This window comes from Oxyura jamaicensis, chromosome 11, assembly GCF_011077185.1.
Source record: "Oxyura jamaicensis isolate SHBP4307 breed ruddy duck chromosome 11, BPBGC_Ojam_1.0, whole genome shotgun sequence".
NCBI classification, from domain to species: domain Eukaryota; kingdom Metazoa; phylum Chordata; class Aves; order Anseriformes; family Anatidae; genus Oxyura; species Oxyura jamaicensis.
Window position 1 is genome coordinate 4174442 of NC_048903.1, and position 11621 is coordinate 4186062.

Below are 11621 nucleotides of genomic sequence, written 5' to 3' on the forward strand. Positions count from 1 at the left end.
CTGGTAGCCCAGCACCCCATCCCTCCCATCCAGAGCTTCTCTGTGTGTTGCAAAATCAGTCTTTTTAAAAGAAATGGGAAAATACAGCATATTGTGCTAAGTTCCCTCCTTCTTTAAGATATACTGTACAGGTCATAACTTATCCTTTTTAATAAAAAAGAAATAAATTTACCTTTTGAGTGTCATTTCTGACCACTGCTGCCCCTTTGCTAAAGCCACAGGGCTTCACAGTAGACAGCCTGATGGAATTCCAGTTCACAGCTTAATTTTCCTCCTGATAAAAGAGACAAAAAGTTCCTTTCAGTAAAAATAAAATTTAATGCGGTCCACAAATTTGATATATTGCAACCTCCGACCTCAGCTTAATTGTTCACAAAGGGCTAACGGTACCACTGGCAAGTAAATGACTTCTACAGAGTGTTGCAACCCTGATAGCTCAGGAGAAGGGGAGCAGCAGTCTGACAGATAATCAAAATTTTTAATGCGAACCATAGTGAGAGAGGTTATTCAGAGCACACCCAGACTGTAGGAGCCTTCCACAGCTGCCATGGTAGCTCCTTAGGATGAGAAATGCTTAAACATCATCCTCACTCAACTTCGTTAAGTGTTGCTGCTGTTAGCTACCAACCAATACGCAGTCTGACACTTCACAGCAACAGACAGCAACGGCCTGGGACTTACAGAGACGTGGTACTTAAATTTCTTCGAGGCCAAACCTGCCCCCAGTTCTGTGGCCCTGAAGAGCTTTTCTTTTCTAGAGTTTGACAAGGAACCGAGGGAAAGAGCGTGAAGACAAAAAGAAAGGAGCCATGCAAAAACAACCACCACTGGCCCACGGCGTCTGACCTTTCAAAGGTTGCTGCAGACAGCAGGGTTTTAGCAAGGCGGCTGGGTCTGTCACTGCTTACACGGGTTTGCAAAGGGCCATACAGGGCAGGGCACAGCAAAGGGAGGGCGAAGAAGAGGCAAAAGGGTGGGGGTGTCTCTTTGTCCTGGCTGGTTTTATTTGGGAAGTCAGCGAAGGAGTGTTGCTTTATAACATACTCCACCTCACTGTCTGGATCTGGAAAGTGCCGAAACTGAATGCTCTGCCCACAAGAATATTTAATTTATGCTTGTTGGTTAAAGTCATTCCATGGCAGTTCCTCGCCACCACTCCTTCCTCCTCACACTTTTCCCCTAATTCAGCGTGGCTCCTTCCACGGGCTGCAGCACTTCAGGATAAACCTGCTCCTGCGTGGGCTCTCCGTGGGCTGCAGGTCCTTCAGGGAGTATCCGCCTGCTCCTGCCTGGGTCCTTCATGGGCTGCAGGGAGAGGGATGCTCCAGTGCCTGCAGTGCCTCTCCCCACCTTCTTCTCTGACCTTGGTGTTCACAGGACTTTTTCCACACTTTTCCCCCGTTGCTCCTCACTGCCTGTGCAGCATTCTGCCCTTTATTAGGTTCTCACAAAGATGAGATGCCCCTCTTGGACATCCAGAAGTCATCAGCAACAAAACGGTTTTATTTTCTACTGTTAGTCTGGGTAAGACTTTGGAGCTGTACAACATCACAAAAAGAGCATGCCTATTAAATACTAGCATGCGTGTCTATGGAGCACTCGAAGTGCTGAACCGTGCACACATTTACACCTTGCCAGGCACAGGTCATTAGCAGATGTACTTATAGAGAAGGCACTGAACAGTTTGCTCCTTCCCCTCCTGATTCAGTGTGGGGTCAGTGGCATCAAAAGGCTCCCACAGAGCAGCTGCAGCCCCCAGGGACCACTGGGGCATTTACAGCTGCATTTGTTCTGGCAACTGTCGCTCATCCTCGGGATCTGCTCCAGTGCGGGCTGAGGCTCCCAGCACAAAGGAACCCAAATGGTATTTCACTAGAAAAAGGCAGGGTAAAGCCCACGTGCCGAGTGGGAGGGTTAATGCCTAACGCCTCACCTCCAAATGTGGAAGATGACAGCAGGAAAAAAAAAACTGTGGTGAAAACTGTACCTGTCCTAATGCTGGTGGCAAGACAGCCGAGCTGCCTACGTCTGCAAACCAAAGGGAAAGAACGTCTCAGGGTGAGAGGGCAGCTGTGGCTAAGCATAGGCAAAACCTTCGGTCTCTCCTGAAATTAGAGATGCTGATATATCCAGTATTCAGAATGGCTGCCTCAGTGTCACTGGAAAACAACTCACAAAACCTTCAGAAGTTCATACCTCCATTTTAACGCTGAGACTGTTTTAGCTAATGCCCCTAAGGCAATTGTCTGGTCAAATGTCAGAGGTTATATTGCTGAATGAAATCTCTCTGAGATCTTTGCAGTTTGGGAACCACGTTAGTCTCCAACGTGAGCTTCTCAGATTATACTGGGTTATGGATATGTTTTTTTTCCTCCCTCTGCTTGGAACATATCTCAATCTCCCCATACTCCTGCAAACTATTGAAAGACTTTGTGTCATGTTTCAACACCAGTTTCATTGCTGTGGGATTTTCCCCCACTAATTCATTTATTCTTAAAAAAATCTTTTCATTGTTGCTGCTTCTGTACGCTTTCAAGCCGAATATCTTGCAAATTGGTAATTTATTGTTTTATTTTTAAGAAAACATTGCCTGGAATTTGGTCTCTTACAACTAATGCCAAACTTCACACTTCATTTTTAACTCTTTGACCTCCAGGATTCCTTTTCCTGGTCATCCCTCTGAGCCTCTTGGTTTTGCTGGTGGTGATGTTTTTTTCTGCCAGTCTCTGCATTGCTTGCTCCTTTGTTTTGGCACAGGACTGCGTGTTACCTGTTGCAGCAGATTAGCTCTGACAACTAGCTTACATCTGAGTAACACATCCCACTGTGCTCATTGCATATTAGTGACCATTGCGTTTGGAGCCTTACGCATCAATTCATGTGGCTTGAAGGCATTTTCTTGATTGGCAGACTTTAAAAAGGGCTTTTTCAACCACAACACTAGAGCACTCACTCTGCCATATGTGAATCATTCTTCCTAGCAGGGCCTTCATAGTCATTTTTTTTTCTGTCTCTTCTAGTTTGGGGCTTCTGTATTTCTGAGTGTCCAGCTCACAACACCTACAAGGTAGTACTAAATCTCATGCACCATTAATTCCACTAACATGCGGAGGCTTGTTAAGTTGAAGAGCTCAAGACAGACACCAAAACTGTGGAAATGTGTTTTCTGAAGTTTGGTCTTAAGAAGGCTTTTACTTGGCCAGGACAGCTACATTGTACAGAAAAACGCCACTGACGATAGTGATGGAAATAAATGTGGATGCTCCTGTTGCAGAGAGCTCTCCTGCCAGACCATTTACCTTACGTGCCCTACACTTTGTTAACCTATAAAGGCCATGTCTAGAGCAGGCTGTATTGAACGTTCCCCTTTACGAGAGTGAATCCAAATAACAGACTCTACCTAATGAAAAGCTACCTCTGTAAACACAGAAAGGAATGAATCCACCTTCCTGTTTCCACAGGAGGTAACAGCTAAGGCTCCCACCTCCCCACATTCCCATTCACCTGCTCACAGCTGCAGCACCTCAGCATTCGCTTCATCTACCCATGAGAGCTCCCACCGTTCCTCCAGCAATTACAGCATGTACCTGAAAGAGGACAAAACAAAAGGAGTATTTTAGTTACAGGAAAGACAGCAGTAAGGTTCAGAGTGTACTTTCTCCTTCTGTAGTCAAGGTTTTACTTTTTTAGCTTTGTTCTTCTCGTATCTGCTAGATCCTCTCCATCGTTGGGAAAGCAGTAGGTATCAGATGCTGACAAGATAGCACTGAGCTAAGCCCATACGTTATATTTTCATATTATCTTTCATATAATAAGCATCTGTACTTTTTCCATTTATTTGTCTAAGCAAGTTCCTCCATTATCTTCTGGTGCTTTTTTTTTTTTTTTTAATTGTTGGCTGATACCCAAGTAGGTAAAATATTTCAGCTCCATCCCATCTCTAGATTCAAAGAAAAAAAAAAAAAGAAAGAAACAGTGTAAGGTTGATCACACACTTGTTATTAAGTCAAAGCCGGATTCAAGTGTTTGTGTGAGGTAGAATTATCTCATTCTTTTTGTCTGTGTCTTTCTGTGATCTACCAGTCAAGTATGTGATTGGATTTCAGCTCAACAAAACCTTAAATTACACACCTATTGTGCCCGAGCTAAGCCTAGTTTCACAGCACTGGAGAAGGCTCCTCACTGCTCTTTTGGCACTGTTCGATCTGGCTTCTGCTATCATCTGCAGGTTGATGAATGAGTAATAGGATTAGAAAGTCTCATCTCTGAAATGCTGTAATTGTCACATTGGGTGAATTGACAAAAGGCTGGGGTGATGGAGAGGTGCTCCGTAACGCGGAGTCCTACCTTCAACCTGCACTCGCTAGCCAACGCAAAGAGAGGAGGAGGAATAAAAAGAATCCCTCCAGCTCTCCATTTGCTCAACATGCACAGATATCCCCATGCTCTAAATTAACCTTTTATGCATGAGTTTGTTGGAAGGCAGAGTGCTCTGCCTCTTAAGGGATCTTATCTCGCTGCAGGGAAGATGATATACTTGTTGATTCTTTGGTTGGTGCAGGAGATTAAAAAGTCTAGGAGGGCTGGAAGCGGGGAGCAGACTTACCCGTTCTCCCCAGGAATCTTACATTCAAAAGACCAGGGTAGAGATTTTCCCCCAGGCAAGCAGAAGAGCACGGTGCAAGCCAGGTGCATCCGCAGGTCCTGCCTTGCCATCGAGGAGGGTCAGCGGCACACAGGCTCAGAAACCGAAGTGCCACACATTTCCCTCTGCGAGCCCGCCTGTGTTAGCCAGGGTGTGCTGGAGCACAGATGAAGTTATCCATGGCTCCTGTCCCAAGTCTAATTTCAGAAGGGCAGATTTGCAAGCCCAACCTGGATGCGTTGGCAAGGTCTGCCAGGGACCTACCTGCCTAAATAGCTGCACGAGCACAGCACTGCAAAGCCTACCAGCAGAAAACAAGCAGAACAGTAAAGTAAAACCTTCCTATTGTTTCTTCTGTTTGCTTTTATTTTAATTTCCACTGCCTGCAAGCAGTAGCAGCACCTCTGTTTTCAAACAGAAGAATGGAAATTAAAAACCATAGTGGGGCAGTTCTCTGCTCTGAAGTACCACCGGCACTGCCTTCCGAGAAACAGCTTCATGCAGCGCATACAAATTAACAGAACTTTATTCCTGCCTACCTTTTATTAAAAAAGACTATCAAAAGCCAACATCGCTTCTGCTAAAAGAATGTGTCCCCAAATGCTCTGCAGATGCAGCCTGTGAGGTCAACATTCGCCATCCCCTCTCTCTGTCAGTGTGAGTTTCATTTTAATTACAAGTGCATGTTTTGCACGTTGTAAAACTACCCCTGGCTCTGACCACCGTTAGAAAAGGAACATTTAGCTCAGGAAACAGTAGCTGACCCTGTCTGCTCTTTTTCTTCCTTGGCATCAGCTTAGACTATTAACACCTTATGTGTGTTGCCTGTATGTCCCACATATGTGTGCTCTGCATCCATTTCATGCAATACCTGTCCTAAGTGCATACTAAAAGCTTCCTACTGGGAATTCGCCGCTTTGTTTGACTCCTCTCCTTGGCATCTTGCTTAGCTATTGAATTCATCTGCTTGACAGAGAAACCTTTCTATGTACTAGAAGCTTTGTCCTTGGAAAGCTGTGACATTAGGCTTAAACACATAGAGGCCTTTTTCACCTCTCACTTCACTCCTTAATTATTCATTCCCAACAGAGGAAATCAGGAGGAACCTGGCAGCCAATGTAAACATTTTGTAGGCGAAAGCAATTTTTTGGCTCCCCAAGAGCACAGTATGACCATGATAGTTAAGTTCCTTACTTAAAAACCTACTGGATTTGTATGAAAAAAAGCAAAACTTTTTTTTTTTTTTTTTTTTGGGGGGGGGGGCGGGGGCGGGGCGGGGGGCAGATGATGGATGCGGAGCAAAGCACAGCCTATTTGACAGGGACTATTTTGCTCTGAGTGCCCTTTGCCAAGTGATTTCAGAGAAGGGCCAAGACTCCAACATATATCCCATTTATGATTTTATTTTTCTTTATCCCAGCACAGGGCAGCCATCCTACGAGCCCAGCTAGTACCTGGTAGCATGGGATAAGTGCATCCAGTGGCTGTGGCTTGGGAGATTTCCCACCTAGTGCTGCAGCTAAAAACCCCTGTGCAGCGGAGCCCCACCTCACCGCGGGAGCACTTTTCCCCATTTCACACGCACACGACCTGAAGTGGCCAGCTCTTGGAGCACCCTGTTACTAACACATGGCAATAGATGCCCTGTGCAAACAGTTTGTAGAACCAGGGCTACAGCCAATATTTTCCCAGTCTCACTGTTAAGCTGAACTGAAGCACACAATATTGGCCTGCTCCCAGGAACCGTCAGTGGGAAGCACATATAGCAATGGGCCACCCACTTACTATTTTCTTAGAGAAAGTTTGCCAGGAGTGATATGTAGCTTGCACCACCTTCCTGAAACATTTCCACACTCCCCAAGCCTGCACAGGTCGGCACTTACCACCACCTCTCATTTCAACCTGCCCTGCTCCACCTCCCACTCCTTCCACGCAGCCCAATCTTCTCCTCCAAGTGCTTCCTTTTCTTCATCACCTTTTCCTGGCTTCGTGCCTTTTTTCATGCTGTTCCTAATGCCTGGGACAACCTCTGATTAATGTTCAGCAAACAGCCTCCTCCACAGATCAGACCACGCCCGAGCGTGCTCTGTTTTCTCTTGTTCGGCATTATTCTGACTCGTGCCTTCCACCTTCCCAAAGCAAGGCTCCGGCTCTGACAGTGAGCAGCACCATTCGTTTCTGCAGGGCGACCCAACCGTTCGGGACCGGGCTGCTTGCTGGGCAGGCACCACCACAGCTTCTCACCGAGCAGGCAGCAGGGCAGTTTATCTAGAAATCAGCTACTATCACCCCAAAAAACAAAGGGTGAAACACAGCATCTTCCCAGCACCTTTAACTATTCCCTTGCCTTTTTCAAAGCAGAGAAACGTGGGCACAGCAGCTCACAGTGCGTGCTACAAGTGGTAGGGGTGGCTCCATGTCACCTGTCTGCTCCCACCGGCTTTGGGCTAAGGTTGGGATGCAGAAACAGCAGAAAGCAAAAGGGAATGCTGAACACAGGCTGACTGAGGGAGGTTACTAGGATAGGCTGGCTGGGTACAAAATGCCATATGTGTGCTGCAGTCTTGGGAAAAGTCCATTTCCAGGATTCATAGTCATTGGTAAGGCAACATCTAAAACAAACCGAGAACTGAAGGACAATTTATTTCAGTCTTTGGTTACTAACAAACACCAAATACTGTATTATTTTTGGCTCTTTTAGACTACTTTATATATTTGACCTTTTTCTTTTGGCAAAGAACAACTTCACTCTTTGAGAAAAGGTAAGCTAAAATGGAAAGCAGTTGGGTGACTTCTCAGTACATTAAATGTAGTCTTCTCAAGACCAGCAAGACTCCCAGCATTACGCTGTTTCTGTATTAAAATCTAATTCTGAAAGTTTGACAAAGCGCACGTTTAACACAGGTCAGCAGTATATTGACAGGATGTTAATTTTAAATTGTGTCAGCATTTCCTGTCTTGAGTGTTAATGTCAATTAGCACCTTGCTGCATAACCTCCAAGTCCTCCCTTATTACGGGAAGGTAGCAAAGCGCGCAGCAGAAGCACTTCTATTCAAAACACCACTCACTATCAGCCAAACAAAGAGCTGTCATAACAAAACCGGCGAGGTGAAAGTGCCTAAGCTGCTATGGATTTGAGGTTAGAAGCCTTAGTCTTTTTCCTTATTCCTGATATTAAAAGTGTAAGCGTGTCAACTTGGAGCGAAAGGCTAATTACTTTGAGGCTCTTTGAAAAGTGTGTTACCATTCAAAATCTCTAAGCCTGACATAAAGCCCTTGGCTTTAGATCGCACGGTGTATAGCTCACTGTAGGTCATCCGTGAGTATCCTTACGGTGCTCTGAAACGTGCAGGCTTGTTCTGGGAAAGGTGCACGTTTCTGCACACCTGCTTCCTGCAGTATTTCACACATACATCCCGCTCCCCAGCAGCTCAGCTTATTCCCAGGCACCCAGTGAACAAGCCTGGCCAATTCGGACACATTTTAAAGCACTTTACAAAATTCACAAAATTCTCACCTAGCCCCTGATCTGACAGCAGCTCGCAGTATGTATGTGTACCTGAAGCTCTAGATGGATCCGTATCTAGGCTGGGTACCTTTTCTTGCACTTTGCTGTTACATTCGGCAGCGCAGAGATACCCAGGGCACAAACCTGACTTCCTCAAGTCGAGCAAAAGCTCTGCCATGAACTCGCTGCCTGTCTTGCTCGGAATACAGATGTGTTCCCAGAATGACAGCACAAACCTCAGGACATTTAGTCTAAATTCTGACGGAAGCTAGCTGGTAGCACGGTCTTTTGTGAGAAGGAAATTTTAACGGGAAATAGAAAATGCTACAAGTCTTGCCAATCAGCTTTAATTCCAGCTCTTGTCACCTGTTCTGTTAAAATATTCAGATAAGGATTTGCATCAACAATTCACTGTAAAGCCTAGTGCTGGATGTCTGGAAGCTTTTCTTGAAGTCCATAGGCGCTCATGTTTGGAACAATGGTCGCTTATTTTAAAATCAGACTTCACAAAATTTGTAATTATTAGTTATAGCTAGCTGGTCCTTCCAAATAAATATCTTGGGAAGTACTTTGATACCCCCTCACCAACATTACAGGGGAACAAGAATAACAGAGAAGCAACTTGATGATCCTTATGGGTCCCTTCCAACTCGGGATACTCTATGATTGTACAAAGCCACATAGGATTAAAGTCAATGATTGCTATGCAAATCAAACGCTTGGCAGGCACGGCATTAACAATCTGCAGTGCACTACACACTACTGCACGAAAAGCTTGTTGTTTCACATTGAATTGGATGTGGTTTTCCATCGAGGGAGAGCGGGGCTCCCCGTGGGTATGATTATTGCTCCACGTCCCAGATGACCACGGTCAGCAGCAGCAGCGGATGGCACTCCAATGCTGTCTCACTCCCGCAGCTAGAAATCAGTTCCCAGTACAAAACACTCTCGTACTCGCTCTCATAAAGCACCTCAGTTCCTACCTTTGTTTCTTTTGAGCAGGGACTCAAGGTGTGGCCAGGCCCCATGGGGTAAATCTGCTGCCCTTGAGATGCGGTGCAGAGATGACACAGGCATTATGCACAGCCCTTGCGTTGGGTGCTTATGCTCTGCCAGATTCTAAACAAATTGGCCAAACAAATTAATGCCACACACCCTAAATTGGCTGAACAAATTAATGCAACACGCCCTTTGCACAAGGGTGCCTTTGAAGGCCAAGGATGGTGCGTGTTGCAGCGAGGTGCTTTATACCGAGGAGGGTGTTCCAGACAAATCTCTCCTGAGAGAACAGAAACAGCACATTAGAGTTTCAAGTTAGAGCAGGGCTTTCACCCGAGAGCTTTTCAGACACCAATACTGTGTGTTGACATTTAATTACTAAACTCTTAAAACAAATAATTTGTATGAGCAAATGCTTCTCAATCATTTCATAATAACCCAACTAGTGTTTCTTGGCAGTTAGAACAAAACCAGAAGCATGTTGAAATCGCGCACACAATGCCTTGTTCTGACACGGGAAGAGGTGCCAGATAGAGCAGTGTGAACCCTCCAGGCTGTGGGAGCCGATGGGAGTCAGGAACCGAGCGCTGCAGTTTTGTTCCCAGGGGCTGGCAGCAAATCAGCCCCAGCAGGTTCACTGGGAGGTTGGAGTTTACTGAATTTCCTTCTCCAAACAACCCTCCCTCCTTCAGCTCAAGGTCCTTTCTTCCACTGAGCCCCAAAGCTCCCAGCAGAGGATTAAGGGAGGGGGCATTCTCAGGGCTCGCTGGGTACGAGGTAGCTGGGAAGGCAGGAGCCTGGCAGGCGAGCAGCAGGTAGATGCCTTTGGTTGCTGCGCGGGCACCTACAACAATGGAGCATTTCCTTCCACCTTTCAGTGTGATCTATTGCAACACTTTGCACCTCTCTGCTACCAAGCAGCTCAGCTCAAAGCCAGTCCTAGGCAACATGTAAAACCCACGGCTTTGCCTTTTCACTTCCTCTGTTAGAGGGTCTGCCTCGGTGCAGCAGAAAGCACTGCTCCCTGGAACGGGTCTTCTTCAAGTCCTCCTTGTTCCCATGCTATTACATCCCCATTTTATCTTCGTGCTCTTCAGGACCATGGCTGAGACTTGTCAAGAGATTTTTCATAAAGAAGCGGCAAAACCTGCATGCTACATGTTCTGTCTGCTTACCTGTGTAATCCCTCTGTATCCGGGACTTTTGTGAAGAGCGAGGTTAGAAGGATATTCATGGAGACAAATCACTTTCTGATGGGAATTAGAACACCTGAAGTACAACAGCTTTGCAAGCACAGATCACAAGTTTGGCTTGCTGTGGTTCTCCAGGACCAACCCTCATGGATATCTCATTGGGCAGTCTGCCAGCTGGAAGAGCTTTCTCCGCCACACAAGTGGATTTTTATTTTTTGATTTTAGTTAAGTCTGGAGTTCCTGAATTTAATGTGAAGCAGTTTTTGAGTCATGACACTGAGACCCGCAGGTGCTGCTCCTTCCCAGTTCCCCTTCCCTCCTTGCACTTCCACCCACCTGCTCAGGGTCCTTCTTTTCTTCCTCCTTTTCCTCACTCTTATAACCTGACCTCCTTACGACTTTCTCCTTTCACACAGCACTCCCTCCATTCCCCAAGCATCTTCTTGCACATGCACATACCGACTGACACCCCCTCCATCACAGCAGCGTGTCCTGCTCCTATGTACCTGTTCCAGCTCTCCTAAGCAAAGTTAGTGGTTTTACGTGGGTACTGCTGAGCAAAAAGCCATCTCCATCACCAGCTGCTTGAAGAACACTGCTTTCAGTGGTGCAGGACCAGGACTGAGTTTGATGTGCAAGCTCTCCATACGAAGGTAAAGCAGAGAGTGCTGTTTTTGTGGAAACTTCAACTAAAATGCCTCTTGGCTGCTAACGCTTCTGAATAGTCCAAGTTTGCGTCAGTGGTCTCAAACTCACAGTGCCTTCAGCTAGGGGACCTCTGAAGTGCTAGGCCTGTCCCAGCACACTGCCCTCCTCCCTAATTAGGAGCCACCTATTGTGTTCCAGTGTTCTCTCTGAAAATTGCCACTGCAACCTTGCTATCAGCTCAGTATCTTACCATTAGCGAGGAGGGCAAACGCGTGGTGTCCTTGACATGTCAGCTAGAAACGTCTGCCCCCCTTTCTCTCTGGAGAGCGAGCCTATAAGCTCTGTAATGCATTTAACCTCTACCACCTCAGGGAGTAAGAGTCTCCACAAGCAGTTTGCTGCTGCCCCACCCCTGAGCTAACTCATTTACCTTATTTTTTTCTTACAATGTTCAATAAATCACACTCCACCCTTTAAAAATTATTATGGTTAATATATGACTTGCTAAAGAGATGCTTATAATTCACATAACTATGTTATAGCTTTAATCTCATAACACAGAACATTAATAATTGTGGCAAGGCTCTCTGAATTAATAGCCTGACTTGTATTCACATATTTAGACAT

At 46.0% G+C, this 11621-nt stretch overlaps 1 long non-coding RNA gene across 2 annotated transcripts in view; it reads right to left on the reverse strand.

The window, feature by feature from the left end:
- Positions 1 to 3561, reverse strand: part of LOC118172925 — a 60953-nt gene extending 57392 nt beyond the window's left edge. For both annotated transcript variants that reach the window (XR_004753900.1, XR_004753901.1), the window contains exons 1-2: positions 3505 to 3561; positions 173 to 274 (exon numbers count right to left, since the gene is read on the reverse strand). This is a non-coding gene — a long non-coding RNA (uncharacterized LOC118172925). The remainder of the gene's footprint in view (positions 1 to 172; positions 275 to 3504) is intronic.
- Between the last annotated feature and the right edge of the window lie 8060 nt (positions 3562 to 11621).